Source organism: Tubulanus polymorphus, chromosome 9 (assembly GCF_964204645.1).
Source record: "Tubulanus polymorphus chromosome 9, tnTubPoly1.2, whole genome shotgun sequence".
NCBI classification, from domain to species: Eukaryota; Metazoa; Nemertea; class Palaeonemertea; order Tubulaniformes; family Tubulanidae; genus Tubulanus; species Tubulanus polymorphus.
In genome coordinates, this window is record NC_134033.1 from 2,908,822 (window position 1) to 2,926,515 (window position 17,694).

The following is a 17,694-nucleotide window of genomic DNA, read 5'->3' on the forward strand; positions in this document are numbered from 1 at the left end:
TATTGATCTCAATAATAACCTTTAATTTGACTCGATACATGCGCATTGTAATCTGTTATATCCATTATCAAAAACCCACAAATCTACTCACCACCAATTTATGTGTGAAGCATCATGGATTTTTTAGAAAAGCCTGGAGTCTGGTATTGGCAGCAATCAGGTCCTGAGTGAGGAATGGCTAATCTGAAAAACAACAATTTCATATTTCAGTTCCGACTGGAAGAATCAATGTTTAAGTTTAGGTTGGATGCCCGAGTGAGATCCCAGAGATAGGGAGTCAAGTAGACTAATTTTACACGAGATGTGAATTGTCGAAAGCATCCCTCGGCAACTTCGCAAATTAGTCTCTAAATTAGTGGAAAAAAACTTATAGATCTCCCTTTTCACTTACGTAACCTCACATAAGGACTGGACATATATGCGCGTGTATAGTGAATTCAACGTATGTTACGAATGAATCATCAGAATTGGTTCAATTCAAATCCAACACGTATTACATGATTTCAAAGATCGAGGACAAGAACAGGCCACAATATGAACGGAGTTTGTCATAATGAGGTTCAATGGACACGAGCACCACTGGCTAGATAATACCGGACTGGCCCTGTTAGTATCTTAACTTCAGAAACCTAACTAATATATGAAGTAGATTTAATATCAGATATTCTACACGTCCTCGTTAAAATGATATTTCTATACAGTAAATTAAATCCTTTCAAAATTGAATTAGCAGAAAAATCACTTTGCAATACAATCTGTTAATTACATTTCCATTGTCTATAACTCGAATTGTCACTGGAATCAAGCACGAATCTTAGAACTATTTGCAATTGATTTCATCAAATAAAATGAATTAAGATGATATCATCATAGGAAATATGCAATCCATTCAATAAATCAAATACCCATTGTCTGTAACTGGCTAGAACTGTCTTAGCACCAGCAACAGCAGCAACAGCAGCAGCCAAGCAGGAAATACTGTTATTTGTATTTATGAATTCAAGTCAAGATGAATAAATATAGGCTACTTTAACTTTTCTCTTAATTCTAACGCGTTAGAGATATTCAAATATCGTCAACCCGTTTTCTACAAGTCCAATTATAACTCCGAAATACGTTATCGGTATTTGCTGTATTTGTTGGTTCGTTATAAGCACAGTTTCTATTCTACCACTGTTAACTTTTCTCTTAATTCTAACGCGTCAGAGATATTCAAATATCGTCAACCCGTTTTCTAGAAGTCCGATTATAACGCCGAAATACGTTATCGGTATTTGCTGTATTTGTTGGTTCGTTATAAGCACGGTTTCTATTCTACCGCTGTCATCGTCGTCTTACTTGGATTGAGTTGTTTCCTCAAAAAGTCTGCACAGAACATGTCCTTACCGCCACAATCAGATATCCACGCGCTTCACTTAGCTTTAACTCAGTTATTATATTGACTGTAGAGTGTGAATTGTCAAAACAGATATTGACGAAGTCTTTTACAGAGACGCAGAATATTCTGAAGTTAATATAGAAAATATCATCGAACATTATCAAAAACTGGTTCGGTTATCAAAACGCAGTTCGGGAGCGACAGTAAATATTTTTAGCGAAATAATCGCACACGATTATAGACACGATATATTGAAGCACGTCTAAATTTAGAAACCGCGGTAATTACAGCGAAACCGAGAACAGATGAAAGTTTTACAAATACGAGACTGGCGCCAGTTTGATGGGAGAGTTTTTATACAAAATAATTGGACTCAATTAATTCGTCAACTTTAAACATTTGCGAATTCGTCATTACTTTGCAGCCACTCTTATGAGAAATGTCGCGCAAACTTAGAAATAGTTAGAAATGTGTTTGTTTTGAAGCGTGAATTGTGTTCAATATGCAGCGAATGAAAGCGTTGTTCGTAGTTTTACTGATCGCTTGCGGAGACTGTATATTTACGCGGGCTGATCGCGCAAACTCTGTCGAGGAAGCCGCGTCTGTTACAGTCACTTCATCTTGTAACAACACTCAATACTCCGTCGATTCTACGTCTGGTTACATCGTTTCACCGAACTATCCGTCGTTAGTGCGCGGTGTTGAATGTCGTTTGTTCGTCAACAGCTCTTTACCGGGAAGTTTTCTCGTTCAAGTTTACTACGACATCGAGCCGTCGATATTCTGTAACGAAAACTACCTTCTAGTCGGTGAGTCCGGCAACAAACTCTGCGCTAACGGAAGAAAACAACTTGATATCCGCAGTAACGGTTTGATTTCGTTGTTGTTTAGGAGTAACGTCGATGGAGCGCGAGGTAGTCGGGTTAACATCATATATCGGTTTGAAGAACAGAGTCGCTTGAAAATTGTATATACATGTCACAAGCATGCAGTAAAAGAATTACCAACTCAAACAGGTTATGAATTCATGATTTCTACCCTCCGATGTAAATTGTTGTTAGAATGGATCGGGATGCCAGACGGGTTTGCAATGAATTTAACGTTTATACAGATAGATTTCAGATTAAGACCAGGTGAGGATCCGATGAAAACTCGTCCTCAAATTTCCGACGGATGGAACAGCACCAGTGAACCTATAGCTCTTATACGAGAACAAACCGGACATCCGCCTTCATCGTTTTATACTCAAACTAACAAAGCACGTATTGAAATTAAGTAGTTTGAAGTCGAAGCTACTCTGGCAAGTTTACAAAATATCAGATTGGAACATCTCTAACCCGTTAATTCAAGTATATAATAAATCAGGACTGCTCACTACAATTGATGGAATACTATTGGGGTGATAAATTAGTAGTTTGCATAGAGGGAGGGAAGCCAGAGTTCAGGGCAGTGGCTGAAGTTAGTAAACAACCTACGTAGATGCTTACGTCGCACACAAGACACTGAATAGAAGATAGGTGAAAGTGACGTATCTGCGTAGGGTTGCTGGTTATAGCGGCAGCCTTGAGCTCTGGTATGGCTAGGAAGTAAACAAGTAATAAACTCGTGACGTATAACATATGTAGAAGTATACGTCACGAGTAACATGAAATAAGATAAAAAGGGAGGGTCAGCACAGTAAGGGGGAGAGAGATGCGAGAGTGGCGGAGAAGCCTAAAAATACGAGCTGTAGGAAGGAATAAGAATTGTGCGGGAAAATAAAGAAAGAACGTAGACCCACGAGAAGAGTTGTTATTATTCCGGAGTCAGAGGGATATCACTTATCGGATTAATCGGAACCAACAACGACAACACGAGGGGAGAATGCAACGTGGCCCCCACAACAATTGGTTGAGAAATTCAACCCCGCAACATTGTTGGAGAACCGAAAGCAACTCCACAACAGTTCCAAGACAAACTTAATTCTATAGCCAATCTAATAATTTAAGACCAGTGTTAAGGTTTAACCCTTTTCTTTAGTGAGGAAATGGCTTGATTTTTGGATATAACTTAGGAAATATACCATTTTGTGTGATTTGTTTCTTTATTTGACATTTAGATATACTTTTGCCAAAAAAATATTGTATTTTCTTCATGAAGTTTAAAAATTTTTATGAGGTGTGATTTGTCATTATTTTTGGGGTAATCATATATATGGAATATGTTATTCTGCATTATCTGATAGCTGTGAAAGTTACCTTTCATTTGGTGTAAAGATTATCTGTCTATCTTCATAATTCAAAAAGTTATGATGATTTTAGTAGTATCCTAGCTCGTTGTTTAATTGCATCGGCCATATACCTTGGGCACAAAAGACCTTTTGAGGGAAAAACGGTTGGGCACCAAAGGGTTATGACCACTTTTGGTCTGAAGTCCTGACTACGGAACCGGTCTCTTGGGCCCATTAAATTAACCAGAAATCCCTCGTTGGTTTTATCAGGGAAGTGTAATGAGACTACCCTGGTTTTATAGATCGATGATGTTTATTTCGTTTTTGTTGAAGGTGGTTTCGATATCGCGATGCAGCTTCCGTCGGGCTGGATCCCGAATTCGTGGAAAATGGTGCTGTGTCCTGTTCGCGGTAACATACAGTACCGATTCACCGAGAAAAACAAATTCTGGACGCAATTAACATTTCACAATTACAGGTATGGAAATAGTTCTTCCGAGGGATGCACGTAGAAGCATTTTTGTTTTTAGTTTCTTTGATGATGGAGTTTTAGGAGTAACCCCGAAGCAGTAAGAAAATAGACTTTTCTTCATATAACTGTGCGTTTTATTTTTTACGTAGAAGCATATTCAAAGAAAGAAGATTTTTACAACAAAAGTTTTGGGGCGTTCCGGGATCAGTTGCGCATCGTACCTTCAGTACAAGTGTTCCTAAATCTTGAGACTAGCCTTAAGTTATTGTATTGGTTATAGAACTAAGATGACCCTTATGATAGCGAATTTTAATGGTAATCGGGACATTGTGGGAGTGGATGTGTGTACTACGTCATTGATATTGGGGCTGGACTGGTTGGCGTTCAATATTGTCGATATATTCAAATTAGAAATAACTTTCTTGATCCTTGATAATATATCATTCATAGTATATCATTCGTTGTCGACAATATCGAGCATTATGTGGGTTATTCTTCAAGTCGTCAATAAACTTTCAAGTCAGTTTTCTTTTTATCTTTAGAAATGCCATTTACGAAGTGAATTACCGATGGCCGGGAGAAGAGGCGTGGCGAACGACCGAACGCGCTAAATACGGCGCGTTCTTCATCATGAAGGACGCACCCGCAGACGGCGTCATCGAGGTCAAGGTCAAGTCCATCTTCAACTACGACGTCGTCGGCCGTACTACCGGCTGGAGTGAGTGTTGGCGGATCTTACAGGGATCCGTCAGAAATCTACCACCCTATTTAACACAATTTCGATGGAAATACCATTCTTAATTACTACGCCGCCAAATACGACCGACCTACGCCCAGCTATCTAAAGCCGGGCGTAGGTCGGCCTTGCGACGGCTTGCGACTCACTGCGACGCGACTTACTGCAACCGCCAGCGACGATCGCGTCGCAACGACCAACCGACCTACGCTACCTTGCGACTGCCAGCGACGGGTTGCGACTGCCAGCAACGCCAGTCGGAATGAGTCGCACATGTTCTACTTTCTGCGACGCGACGCGACCATCGCAACCGATCTACGCGCTCTTGCGACTGGAGAGCAAATAGTCGCACACAGTCGCTGACAATCGCGTCGCAACCGACTTGTGCAGCCACTTGTGACGCAACGCGACGATCTCGTCGCATCGCAAGGTCGACCTACACCCATCGTTCAAAGATGCGCCTTGCTCTGTTCAGTTCACGTACCGGTATGTTAATTTTCAATTGATTTTTTTTTGTAGATTTGGATTACCAAGATTTCGGTGTTCAGCAGCCAGCAGTTTGCATTCAAACGACTCCCGATACTGCCTGATATCAATAAATACTAATTCACGAAAGACAAGACGTGTATTTCTCATTAGTTCGTCATCGGAGAGGAGAGAGAACATTCCGGGGCCAGTTACTGAGGGGCATGTCAACCAAACACCAGACATTGTGCTCGGATGCTGGATTGATGCAAATTTGAACCCCTATGAAAATTCCTTGGGACGCCTGACTATCCATTGGTTAACTGTAATCAACTTTTGAGCAAAAGGTCCCCGGTATTTAAGGCCTTATTACACCAACCAGAACAGAACGTTCATTGAGAACCGCCACAGGGCATGTACCGCTGGGTACGCCAGCATCGTACATATACAGGACTTGGTGAAAAAACAGGATCCACTACTGAGTTCGAACATTGATAATCCATGTATCGAAATACTGATCTCAACTCTGGGAGTCGAACTTAACTAAGAACGTTCGTAAATACTGTGGTTATCTTTTTTTTTTGTTCACGTATATGGCGACTCTCTAGCGCGACATTACGTGCGCAACATCTCTTTATTTCTAACAGATTCCTGATGATGGCTGTCAGTAAAAACCGAAATGTTGTGGGTTCATTTTCGCGATAAAACGGTATTTTTTCGTTTTATCCCGCGATAACAATTCGTGGGCTGGCTGGATGAGCTAGGTCTGAGAATGAGCTAGGTCTGAGAATGAGCTAGGTCTGGCGCGAGTGAGCTAGGTCTCGAATGAGCTAGGTCTGATAATGAGCTAGGTCTGGGAATGAGCTAGGTCTGGCGGGAATGAGCTAGGTCTGGGAATGAGCTAGGTCTAGGAATAAGCTAGGTCTGGGAATGAGCTAGGTCTGGGAATGATCTAGTTCTGAGAATGAGCTAGGTCTGATAATGAGCTAGGCCTGGGAATGATTTTTGATCGAGGCATTAGTTAACAGTCTATTGCTAATAGTTCTAAGAATTTTCTTCGAATTCAGCGACAATTCGAGTCATAAACAATGGAAATTGATTATTTGAATGTAGTGCGAACTGTGCTAAGATATTTCTTGTGCATTCTAATGAGGACTGGTCCACTTCTTATATTTGACCGATGTATCCTCCAGCTAATGAATTATTGATACCCACTGGTCAACTTCTTATTCATTGTATTTGAAATGAACATGTTTCAGTTTGTAAGAATAGTACAGAGGGTGTGGTACGTATTATCCTAGAACCACGCGTTTGTAGTTCAGTGGTATTTTGTAGCCAGTGGTGGTCGTGTCCATTGAACCGCATTATGACAAACTCAGTTCATATTGTGTCCTCTTATTGTGGTCGGTCTTTGAAATCGTGTAATACGTGTTCGATTTGAATTGAACCAGTTTTGAAGATTAATTCTTAACACACGTTGAATTCACTATATACGTCCTTACGTGAGGTTAGGTGAGTTGAATCTTAAACGGGATTTTGTAAATCTATAAGCTATAAGGGCTCGGGCTTCTTTACTTGAATATTGATTCATCAGTCAGAATTGAAACCTGTAAAATATGAAATTGTTTTCTTTTTCAGATCAGCCAATCGTCATTGAGGACCTCATTGCTTCCAATACCGCGGGGCTGACTAAACCAACGCTGGTTTCAAAATAATCTATGATTCTCCACACAGAATTGAATTGGTGGTGAGTAGATTTGTAGGTTTTTTAATACTGGATATAACGGATTGTATCGAGTCAAATTAAAAATCATAACGGTGATCATTACGTTTTTTCAGAGAAGCTCTCCTTCCTCTGATTGCTGTCAATGCGTGCTGGACTTAATCAACAAATACACAGTGGACTTCAGGCCTTCTTCTCTTACTCGGGACCTGTTTGCTGTCAATACCTGCTGCGGACTAAATCAACAAATGCATATTTGGAATACAGACATTCCTCGATTACTCCAGACCCGATTGCTGTCTGCGTGCTGGACTTAACCAACCTTGACCAACAGAGCTCAGTGTTGTAGCCTGCTTGGATGTCATATCTTCTAAGTAACAAACAGAAGACTGATCGAAGTAATCCATGAATTGGTGAGTAGAATTTCTAACAGTTTTTCGTATAGGAAACTTAGGTTAGAGACATTTATACAGCACCTGAGAGTAGTCGAGCTATAGGCTTGAGAAGGTGGTCGCAATTATTAAATATAGATCGCAATTTTGTCCTAAATCATTGATTCAAATTAGTTTCGATCGTCTGCTTGCCTGGAATTATGAATGTAATCTCTGATCGGTCAAGGACGATTAATCCGGTTATGACGACTGGTATGAAGTTCGGGTTTGACTATTTCACGGAATGGTTTCGTATCGTAATAATGTGATAAATGTGTGAGTTCCCGGGTCCGGAGATTGTGGTTCTAAACAACGCAACAGATGTCGCCTTCGCTTAATTTACACTTGTCGTATAGTTTTCTCAGGAGACCGAGGAGGTTAGCTCGTTGGGCACAGGACGGCGCTCCGGCCCACCGGCGAATTCATGACAGAAATGGACTTTTTTACTAAAATGGTTATTTCAATTTCCGACCAACAGATGATCCCCTCGTTTACCAGACCTAACACCTTGCCACTACACGCTCAACCTCGCTTAAGTCATTATCAGATAAGTCATCACACTACATCAGTATTTGTATTTACAATTCTCTGGAGTAATTTGTAATACGTTCTTTCGGTAAGTCATCATCTTAACGATTCTCCCAACTAAAGAAGACTTAAAAAGCGATGTTGACTGTACTTTCTCCGAGCCGAATGAATGAAGACATAGCTATTTTGTGATGGCCCTTTCTGGTCTCCAGCGACGAATCGGCTTCTGCAAGTAAATAAAGCTAGTGAGAGTATTCTTAGAAAAAGTTATGGCAGATTTTGAATAAAATTACCGTGGTAAACCATTGTGGAAACCACTTGGCTTGGTCCAAAGTTGTTACAGCCTGTGAGCTCTGTGACTGCACCCTCACTTATTGATGTTAACTCGGCATTCTTTATTTCATTGTTATCTTTAAGTGAAAAATAAATCATATCATGTTATTGTGTTCTGTTTTAAGTTTGTAATTTTGGTTGAATCTGCGACAAGTGTAAATTACTTATTCTCTTATTGTTCTTGCTCAGTCACACGTATAAAATCAGTAAAATACATTGAAGTGAAGCTGAAATTGACCTGATGCAATTGATACAAAGTTCTTTCGAGTTGTTCCTTGAGTGAACACGAAATAGTCGGAGTCTCCCTCCACCGGCGCGAACACGTCTCCCTCCATCGCCTTCCACTATCTAGGCCGTTTCGTGATGCAGTTCCACATATTTGGGGACGGCGTTCTGCTTAGGGTTAGGTTTAGAGATTAAGACATTGTTAAAACGAATTTGAGTTAGAAATACACGTTGAAAAGGTATCACTGACGTGTCTAAAGCCTAACAACCACAACCACCTTTTCATATACAACCACCTTTTCATGAAATATGCCCTGCATATTTTTAAAATGTTGATGCTATTTGTTTTGTAGGGTGTCGTAGTATAAGTGAATAACGTTGTGAGGAGGTGGAATACCTGAAGATATGCGAGGTGTAAATACTGAAATTCATTGCGTGTGTGTTCAATGAAAATAAAGTGTTTGAAATAAAGAATTCGATTTCTGCAATTTAGGTCGGGTTTATGAACTTTTCATAGAATTACCGAAATAACGGGTTTCGTCAACACACCAAACACTCGAAGTTCAAGAGAATTCGAAATGGTTATAGATAAATGCATTATTTCGAAAGTGTCTTTCTTGGTTTTGACTATTTCAAATCGCTAAACACTTCACTTACCTAGAGGAACGCGACATTGTCAAATGTATCATTATCGGAACCTTGAACCAGCAGCGGAGAGAAGTCCTTATACAGCACCAGCGGATGAGCAAAGCGTCGTTACAGCATCCAAACTCTACTGGGTGGTTCTTAGAAAACGCAACAGATGTCATTTTTCGGATATATTTATAACCAAAGATTATAAAACTGATTATAAAACTTTTTATTCAACTAAGCCAGGTATTCACTCAAAGATCAGCTTCACTATTCCGAAGTATTGTATTTGGTTTATTGTTTTTATACGTGTGACTGAGCAAGAATTATTAAAATAAAGGAGACTCGTAATTTACACTTGTTGCAGATTTAAATAAAGTGACCAATTTGAAACCTTGATTCCTACATGACTTTTATTCAAAATTGTACAAAGTTTATTCGAATGTAAAAACGGTTTCTGGGACAAAATCATTTCTGATGAGGCTCTGCTTGCTAAAGTTAATGACATCTCCATTCATCAGCCAGATACCGGTTAAAGGCACATTATTTCAACTTTTAAATCAATCTCTACAGTAATTCAGTTAATATGGAAATTAGTGGCACGAGCTTGAGGATTTGTGAGCGAAGTTGACGTCTGACAGGACGCAAAGCGCAATAACCATCACAGTGAAAGTCAGTTTCTAACCTCCATCAGTCTGTGGGCCGGAGCGCCGTCCTGTGCCCACCGAGCTAACCTCCTCGGTCTCCTGAGAAAACTCTACAAGTGTAAATTAGCGAAGGCGACATCTGTTGCGTTGTTTAGAACCACAATCTCCGGAACCGGTGACTTACACATTTATAACATTATTACAATAAGAAGCCATTCCGTGAAATAGTCAAACCCACACTTCATTCAAATATATATTTATATTGGCAACCTTTCACAAACCTTTACTCGACTCCTCGGTGCCCGTTATAGTCTAGCCCACCTTCCTATACTGCCGAATTGCCCGTATCAACTCTGGACCAGGTCAAATGTTGTTTAGAATTGGTTTTATATTTTGCACTTAAAGCCAATTTAAAAGTTTGAACGGACACTTCAGTTTCAGTAAATCCCTGCAAAAGTTTTGTGTTATTGAGCGTCAAGTGACAAAGCCACAATTTTAGTTATTTCTCAATAATTTTCATATTTGTCTCGCGTCTAAATACAGAATCTAGAATGGTTTTAGTCTCAGACGATTAAAGCGGGTTACAACATATACGATGTGGATTGTATGACCCAATATGCAATGAAGCAAATGTTTTCGATTGTTTATATCTGATAAATCGTTAGATTACTCGTTACTCGAATCTCTTCAAGTCGAATAAGCATTGAAACTCCGAAAACAAATACTGGAATACTTACATTCGATGCTGGCAATCAGATTTCCGTTGTTTAATTGGAATTCAAACACAAATCACTGAGATCACAATCGATTCGAGTTAAGATTGAGTCCACTGTATTTCAGTTTGCTATAACGAGGGTCCGTCATTTCTTCGACTAAGCTTAAACCTAACCTAACCTTAATTTCCTAAACAGAAATAATTCAAAATTTCTACTCTACCGTTGGGTTCGAATCCCGAAACGAATGGTTCGCCGCGTTGATACGGGGATAAACATGCTGGACCCAGTGGCACAGTTGTGAGTTAAAGCTAAATCCGAGATAAATACAAATTACACGAATTAATGAGTAATTCGGTGGATTTTACCGGATTTGCCAGACGCAATAGAAAAGAAATTCTGCAGTTTGCTGATGTAATTAAGCCACTTTTCGTCAACCAAATGTATCTCGACAAAATACAGCATCATGAAATCAGTTGCATGAATCAAATTTGAAATCGATGGTAACATTTACATGTAACATGGTTACACGTAGTTACATGTTAGAATGTTTTCCAATCACAATCGGGCGGACCGGATGGCTTAGTCGGTCGGCGACTAGCGTGTCACCGCTGTGGCCCGGGTTCGAGTCTCGGAGGAGGCGGGTCAGGATGTGGCAAATGATCTCCGGTAAGCGGGCGAGTCGAGAGTACTGTCCTCCCTGGAATGAGGTTGCTAATGCGTGAGTCCTACAAAATAACTGGTGTGGGGTAAATTATGTTTAATTCAGTCGTTTCTGGCTGAATTATTTATTTATCCCACAATACCGGTCCAGGCTGCGGAGTAATTCCCCCAGGGACCTTCGACTTTTTTACAATATTAGTTTGTTATTTTAAGTTTAGTGGTGAGGGTTTGGGAAATTTTTTTATATTTATTCAATTCCTCGAACTGAAGAAATCCAAGCGACTATTCGGTACAAGCAGCGCACGCGGTGATCAATCACAGTTCTTTCTCAACTGATGATAAAACTTTGATAATTTTTTTAACTTCACCAGATTTCGGTTAAAGAAGATGTGTACGCGGTGATGTCTGGTGAACTTGTGTATAAATTCGGATTCAAAACGACTCTATCCAATAGAGAATCACTCACTGGAGACCTGCCATACGCTCTACTACACAATAGTGCCGCGTCACTGCACAAACCCTTAAGCAAACTTCGATATCCTAAAGCAAAACTCGAAAATAGTAAAATTGAGCCGGTATTATAGTTCAAAACCAGACGTAAATAGAAGGGAAATCTACACTAAAGTTTGTTGGATAGTTTAGATAAAATTTCAGCTTACAATTTTAGGCAAAAATCGTAGCATTCGATATTTCTATCTTAAACAATATGTGCCTCTATGAATAGTCGAATTAAACTCGATGACCTGTATAGGCCCCATTGAAAATGTTTGGCACGAATTGAATAGTTCTTTCGGATTAGCGTCACGGACTCGGGTCTGTCACAGGAATGCGCGATCGAGCTTTCTGATTGACCCATTCCGGTCGCATCGATGATGCACCGTCGTTGATTGGTTGACGTAGGTATTAGAAGCGCGTTTCGAGCCGCCCGGTGCCAGTCCGAGAACCGATGTCCAGTGATGAAGGTCGACCTATAAGAGCTCTGCAACAAGGCGTGAAGAACGTGTGGCTTTAAGCAAACAACCTACTGATAAGCGGCTGATGATGTTAGGAGAGACTGGAACGTGAAGGAATTTGTGACGCCTAGCGATTGAGAACGCAAGATGAGACTGGCGGCTGTTGATGCTGATGATTGCGGTGGAGATCCCGATACTGCTGCTGCTGCTGCTGTTGATGTCTGATTTCAACTACAAACAGATTACGGCTAATTTGCTGATGAAGACGAGTTGCTGTTGTCGCTGATTTCCGATGTTCTATTTCGCGCACATTCATACATTATGAATATTGTGTCTTTTTAGGGTTAAACCGAAACCAGTTCGCTACTACTGACAACTACATGTACACAACTCGTTTGTCGCAACGTCCTAACTAGTCTGCTGCTGCTGCTGCATTGGGAACCGCATCAACCCACATTTTGCTGTTTCGGTATCTTTACATTAAGATAAGGTAATTATATTGAACTACACCCATCCTTACATTTTGCATATTCAATCTTCAATAGCTTGACGATTATCCGATTTTCGTTTCCGTTTTTCAGCCGGCTATATTTGAGTTACAGCAACATCTTCAAATCTCGAGACGCAGACTCAACTCCGACTAAAGCACCATCTCCAAACCTCGAGATGCAGACTCCACTCCATCTCCAAACCTCGAGACGCATACTCTACTCCGACTAAAGCACCATCTCCAAACCTCGAGACATAGACTCTACTCCGACTAAAGCACCATCTCCAAACCTCGAGACGCAGACTCTACTCCGACTAAAGCACCATCTCCAAACCTCGAGACGCAGACTCTACTCCGACTAAAGCACCATCTCCAAACCTCGAGACGCAGACTCTACTCCGACTAAAGCACCATCTCCAAACCTCGAGACGCAGACTCTACTCCGACTAAAGCACCATCTCCAAACCTCGAGACGCAGACTCTACTCCGACTAAAGCACCATCTCCAAACCTCGAGACGCAGACTCTACTCCGTCATTATTTCGTTTTGCCGCATGTTATAAAGTAACGTAAATAAATAAACGTCCATATACATAAAATGCTCGTCTTACTAAAAATCTCTGTCTCGGGCTCCGGAAAGGACTCTTCCCCTCACAACTTCATACTCGACACTGCCCCGGAAAGGACTCTTCCGCTTACACAATCAAGGAAAGGACAAAGTCAAATAGGAAAGGACAAACGCAAAGTACAAATCAAAGAATTTATTCCAAATTCAAAGTAGGAATTTCTTACAGCTTGTTTGCAAAAGTAAAATTCAAATTTTATTGAAACATCAATATTTAATATCAACTAAAATGGGATTTGAACCACCAACCATTCGACTAGCAGTCCAGCACCCTACCCACTACGCTATAGGGACGTACTGGCAGCACACAGAGGAACTCATATTTATCCATTGCTTAAGCAAATTTTATCAAAAAAATAATGCCATCTACCGGGCGAGACAGGAACTAGTTCCCATTTCAACCCGGTAGATGGTAATAGAGAATGAGACAAGAGTGGGCAGAGACAGAGTAAGAGATCAGAGTGAGGAGAGATGAGAGTGAAACAGAGTGAGGAGAGAGTGAAACAGAGTGAGAGAGTGAGAATGAGACAGAGTGAGGAGAGATGAGAGTGAAACAGATGAGAGTGAAACAGAGTGAGGAGAGATGAGAGTGAAACAGAGTGAGGAGAGAGTGAAACAGAGTGAGAGAGTGAGAATGAGACAGAGTGAGGAGAGATGAGAGTGAAACAGAGTGAGGAGAGATGAGAGTGAAACAGAGTGAGGAGAGAGTGAGAATGAGACAGAATGAGGAGAGATGAGAGTGAAACAGAGTGAGAGAGTGAGAATGAGACAGAGTGAGGAGAGATGAGAGTGAAACAGAGTGAGGAGAGATGAGAGTGAAACAGAGTGAGGAGAGAGTGAGAATGAGACAGAATGAGGAGAGATGAGAGTGAAACAGAGTGAGGAGAGAGTGAGAATGAGACAGAGTGAGGAGAGATGAGAGTGAAACAGAGTGAGGAGAGAGTGAGAATGAGACAGAATGAGGAGAGATGAGAGTGAAACAGAGTGAGAGAGTGAGAATGAGACAGAGTGAGGAGAGATGAGAGTGAAACAGAGTGAGGAGAGATGAGAGTGAAACAGAGTGAGGAGAGAGTGAGAATGAGACAGAATGAGGAGAGATGAGAGTGAAACAGAGTGAGAGAGTGAGAATGAGACAGAGTGAGGAGAGATGAGAGTGAAACAGAGTGAGGAGAGAGTGAGAATGAGACAGAGTGAGGAGAGATGAGAGTGAAACAGAGTGAGGAGAGAGTGAGAATGAGACAGAGTGAGGATAGATGAGAGTGAAACAGAGTGAGGAGAGAGTGAGAATGAGAGAGGATAGAAAGAGATAGAGAGGATAGGATGGCATATCACCTGAACTTATGTTCCTCTTGTTTTCTATCTAGAATGCCGTTTACAGTTTCTAGTTCAAACAGATATTTATCCCATCAGCAGTAATGTTATTATTTTGTCCTCGTGGACATAAAGTTCACTATAACTGAAGTCAAGTTCTCCCAATATGAGTTCGTTTGTTTGTTTATACTGTCGCTGAGTTTGAACACTGCCCACACCATCTGATGTAGTCCTGATCATAGTTCCACCATATTGATGACAAACATCCTAAAGATATACATGAAACTTAATAGATTTAAGGCCATCAATCAAACATACAGAGTTAGAGTTAAGTCTAGTTACCGGTGTATCAGAGAAATGGCAATCTAAGGTACCCCCAAAATGAGGGTCAGGGGTCAAATATTTTTTGTCTCCGATTTCGATGAAATTCAGTATATACATGTATTCTGGGGTGCTGATTACAAATCTGAAAGAATTTTTCGGATCCGAGGCCCCAAAAATGAGAAATTCAAATTTTGGGGGGACCCCTAAATTGTCAAAAGGCCTTGGACCCCAGAATTTTCGAGATATTCAAAATCTGATTGCAGATTTGGAATCAGCGCCCCTGAAAATAGTAAGGACTAAAATTTTAAGCAAATCGAAGAGATTCGATTTTTTGGCCAAAAACGGCAAAAATCTAAGGTGTAATGCATTGGAAATTGAAAGTATGTTTTTAGTTTGTGAAATTAAAAAAGGTCAACGATAAGTCCAGGAGTTTTTTTTCGGCGAAAAATTTTTTTTCTCTGATTCCTTGTAAACTTGGTAGGAAGATGTATTCTGTGGTGTAGATTCCGGATATGCAATCAGATTTTGAATCGGAATTCATCTTCATTGGCAAATAAGGGTTTTAATGCCCAAAATATGCACCCCAAAAATGGGGTACAAAGTCAAAATTTTTTTTTGGCCCAATTTTAATAAATTTTGGTGCAGACATGTTTTTTGGGGTGCTGATCACGAATATGAAGTTAGTTTTTGGATCTGAGGCCTCTAAAATGAGATATTCAGGATTTTGTGTTTTGACCCTTATTTTCGTCACAAATTTTGATGAAATTTGGTCCAAAAGTACAATTTCATCTATTGAGCCAAGTATTCAATTAATTTTTAAGGCAGAAATTGATACTCTTACTAAAACCCTGAATTATAATTCCTGCCACACAATTACAGGCTGCTATAAATAACTCCATTGACAATTCTTATGACACTCAGTAAACACTATGTTTACAGATAAACTGCTCTCTCATAATTGTTTTTGAAACATAAAAGAAATTCTACTCACACAAGTCTCTCCTCCCTTGTCTAGCAGTAATAATAGTCCACTGAGTTCCACAATTCCACATACAGAGTTCCACACCTTCAGGAGTCAACCACTGATTTTTTACGAGTATCAATCCACTTTTAGTCCAGTTAGTCCACATGTAGTTCGGTAAGTTCACATGTAGTTCGGTAAGTTCACATGTAGTCCAGTTAGTTCACTAGTAGTCCAGTTAGTGCACATATAGTTCACATGTAGTTCGGTAAGTTCACATGTAGTCCAGTTAGTTCACTAGTAGTCCGGTTAGTGCACATATAGTTCACATGTAGTCCGGTAAGTTCACATATAGTCCGGTTAGTTCACTAGTAGTCCGGTAAGTTCACTAGTCCGGAAGAAGTTGACTGAAGAAGTAAAACTGAAGAATTTCAGACGAAGTCCACATCCAGTATTTGTGATGAAGTTTACCAACGACAGTCCAGAGAGGAAAACCTGAAATATGAAATTGAAACAGTCTCTAGAGAAACACATTAACAAACTCAAACTCAAACTCTCAGACATACTAGTAAAGGCTTATGCAAAAGTTTTCACAACTTTACTGGATTAACAGATTGTTTTTACGTAACTGATATACTCGGCCACTGTGGGAGTAAGATGGTGAAACTGGTTGAGTCAGCTGGTGATGGTAACCTGCTGAACATGTGGAAAAGAGGAGGAATTAACAGGAATTGTAACAACAGCTCATCAAGATTTGTGAAACTATCACCTGCACCATGTCGTGCATGCGGCGCCGCCTGGCTAGTGAAAGTGGTTATTGACACCGAGTGCCGAGGTCCCTGTGTCTGTGAGGTCCCCCTGTGTGTCCCTGAGGACATGAAATCTTGTGAATTCTTATTCTTACGTATGTCTTACTTTAAACGGCCAAGTGAAAGTGACCACGGCCACAGCAAGGTTACCGTTGGCGTTAAACACTTGACTCCAGGTCCCTGTGTGGTGGATGGACGTGTCTGTAAAGTCCCTGTGTCTGTGAGGGCACGAAATCTCATGAATTCTTATCTTTTAAACCAATATCAAAGTTCGTACATTGGGAATCATTGTGGCTTTAAAGTCTTTATCAATTGAGAGACTTAGTTTCATTGTAAATAAAGAATTAGAGATTGAATTGAGCGCGCTCCACAATGCACGATTTCCATGTCGACCGTCTAGTGCTGCCCCTACATATAACGATAGCGGGGAAAACGTGAACTAACTTAATACTCGCTTGCCAGAGTCTTCGGACGGCCGTAGTGGACGAACTAATTACCGATTTGCGGGCCGGATTCCGAGGGAATTCTCAAAATCTTACAACTGCTCTGAAACGTTTGAACCAAACAATTATTCTATAAGAGAATTAACCTTAAAAGAGTGAATTTGAATCGGGATATTTTTAGTATCGTCTGGCAGAGAGCGACAGGTGTTTGAATGTTCCCTGATTATTTGCGCGCAATTAAAATATATCGAAGAAAAAATATGGAAATTTTGTCAATTCAGATGATAAATTATCATTCAAAAATATAAATGAATAACTTATTCTGAATATAAATACTAATTAATTGATAGGAAAGTGAATTTTAGCTATCAAAATTGAATATCGTTACCTAAAAAATAAGAAAATTTCATTAGAAAATTATAAAGTATTCATAGTATCATATTTAATCAGAATTAGGCGCCACACTGGTCCGTATTGTACGTAATGGGAAATTCATATTCCGGCGGCGCTATTTTAGTTCACAGAAATTCCGCTGTCGTTATTCATAGGGGCAGCACTGTACGGTTGATATCTAACCCAGCCTCGCAATCTTACTGTGGCATGCAAGTAATACAGATATTATTTTA

At 40.3% G+C, this 17,694-nt stretch overlaps 1 long non-coding RNA gene across 1 annotated transcript; it reads left to right on the forward strand.

The window, feature by feature from the left end:
* Window positions 1-6,742: 6,742 nt before the first annotated feature.
* On the forward strand, window positions 6,743-8,993 carry LOC141911301 (uncharacterized). Its single transcript, XR_012620005.1, has 4 exons — window positions 6,743-6,772; window positions 6,899-7,007; window positions 7,100-7,396; window positions 8,854-8,993. It is a non-coding gene; the product is annotated as an uncharacterized LOC141911301 (long non-coding RNA).
* Window positions 8,994-17,694: the final 8,701 nt, after the last annotated feature.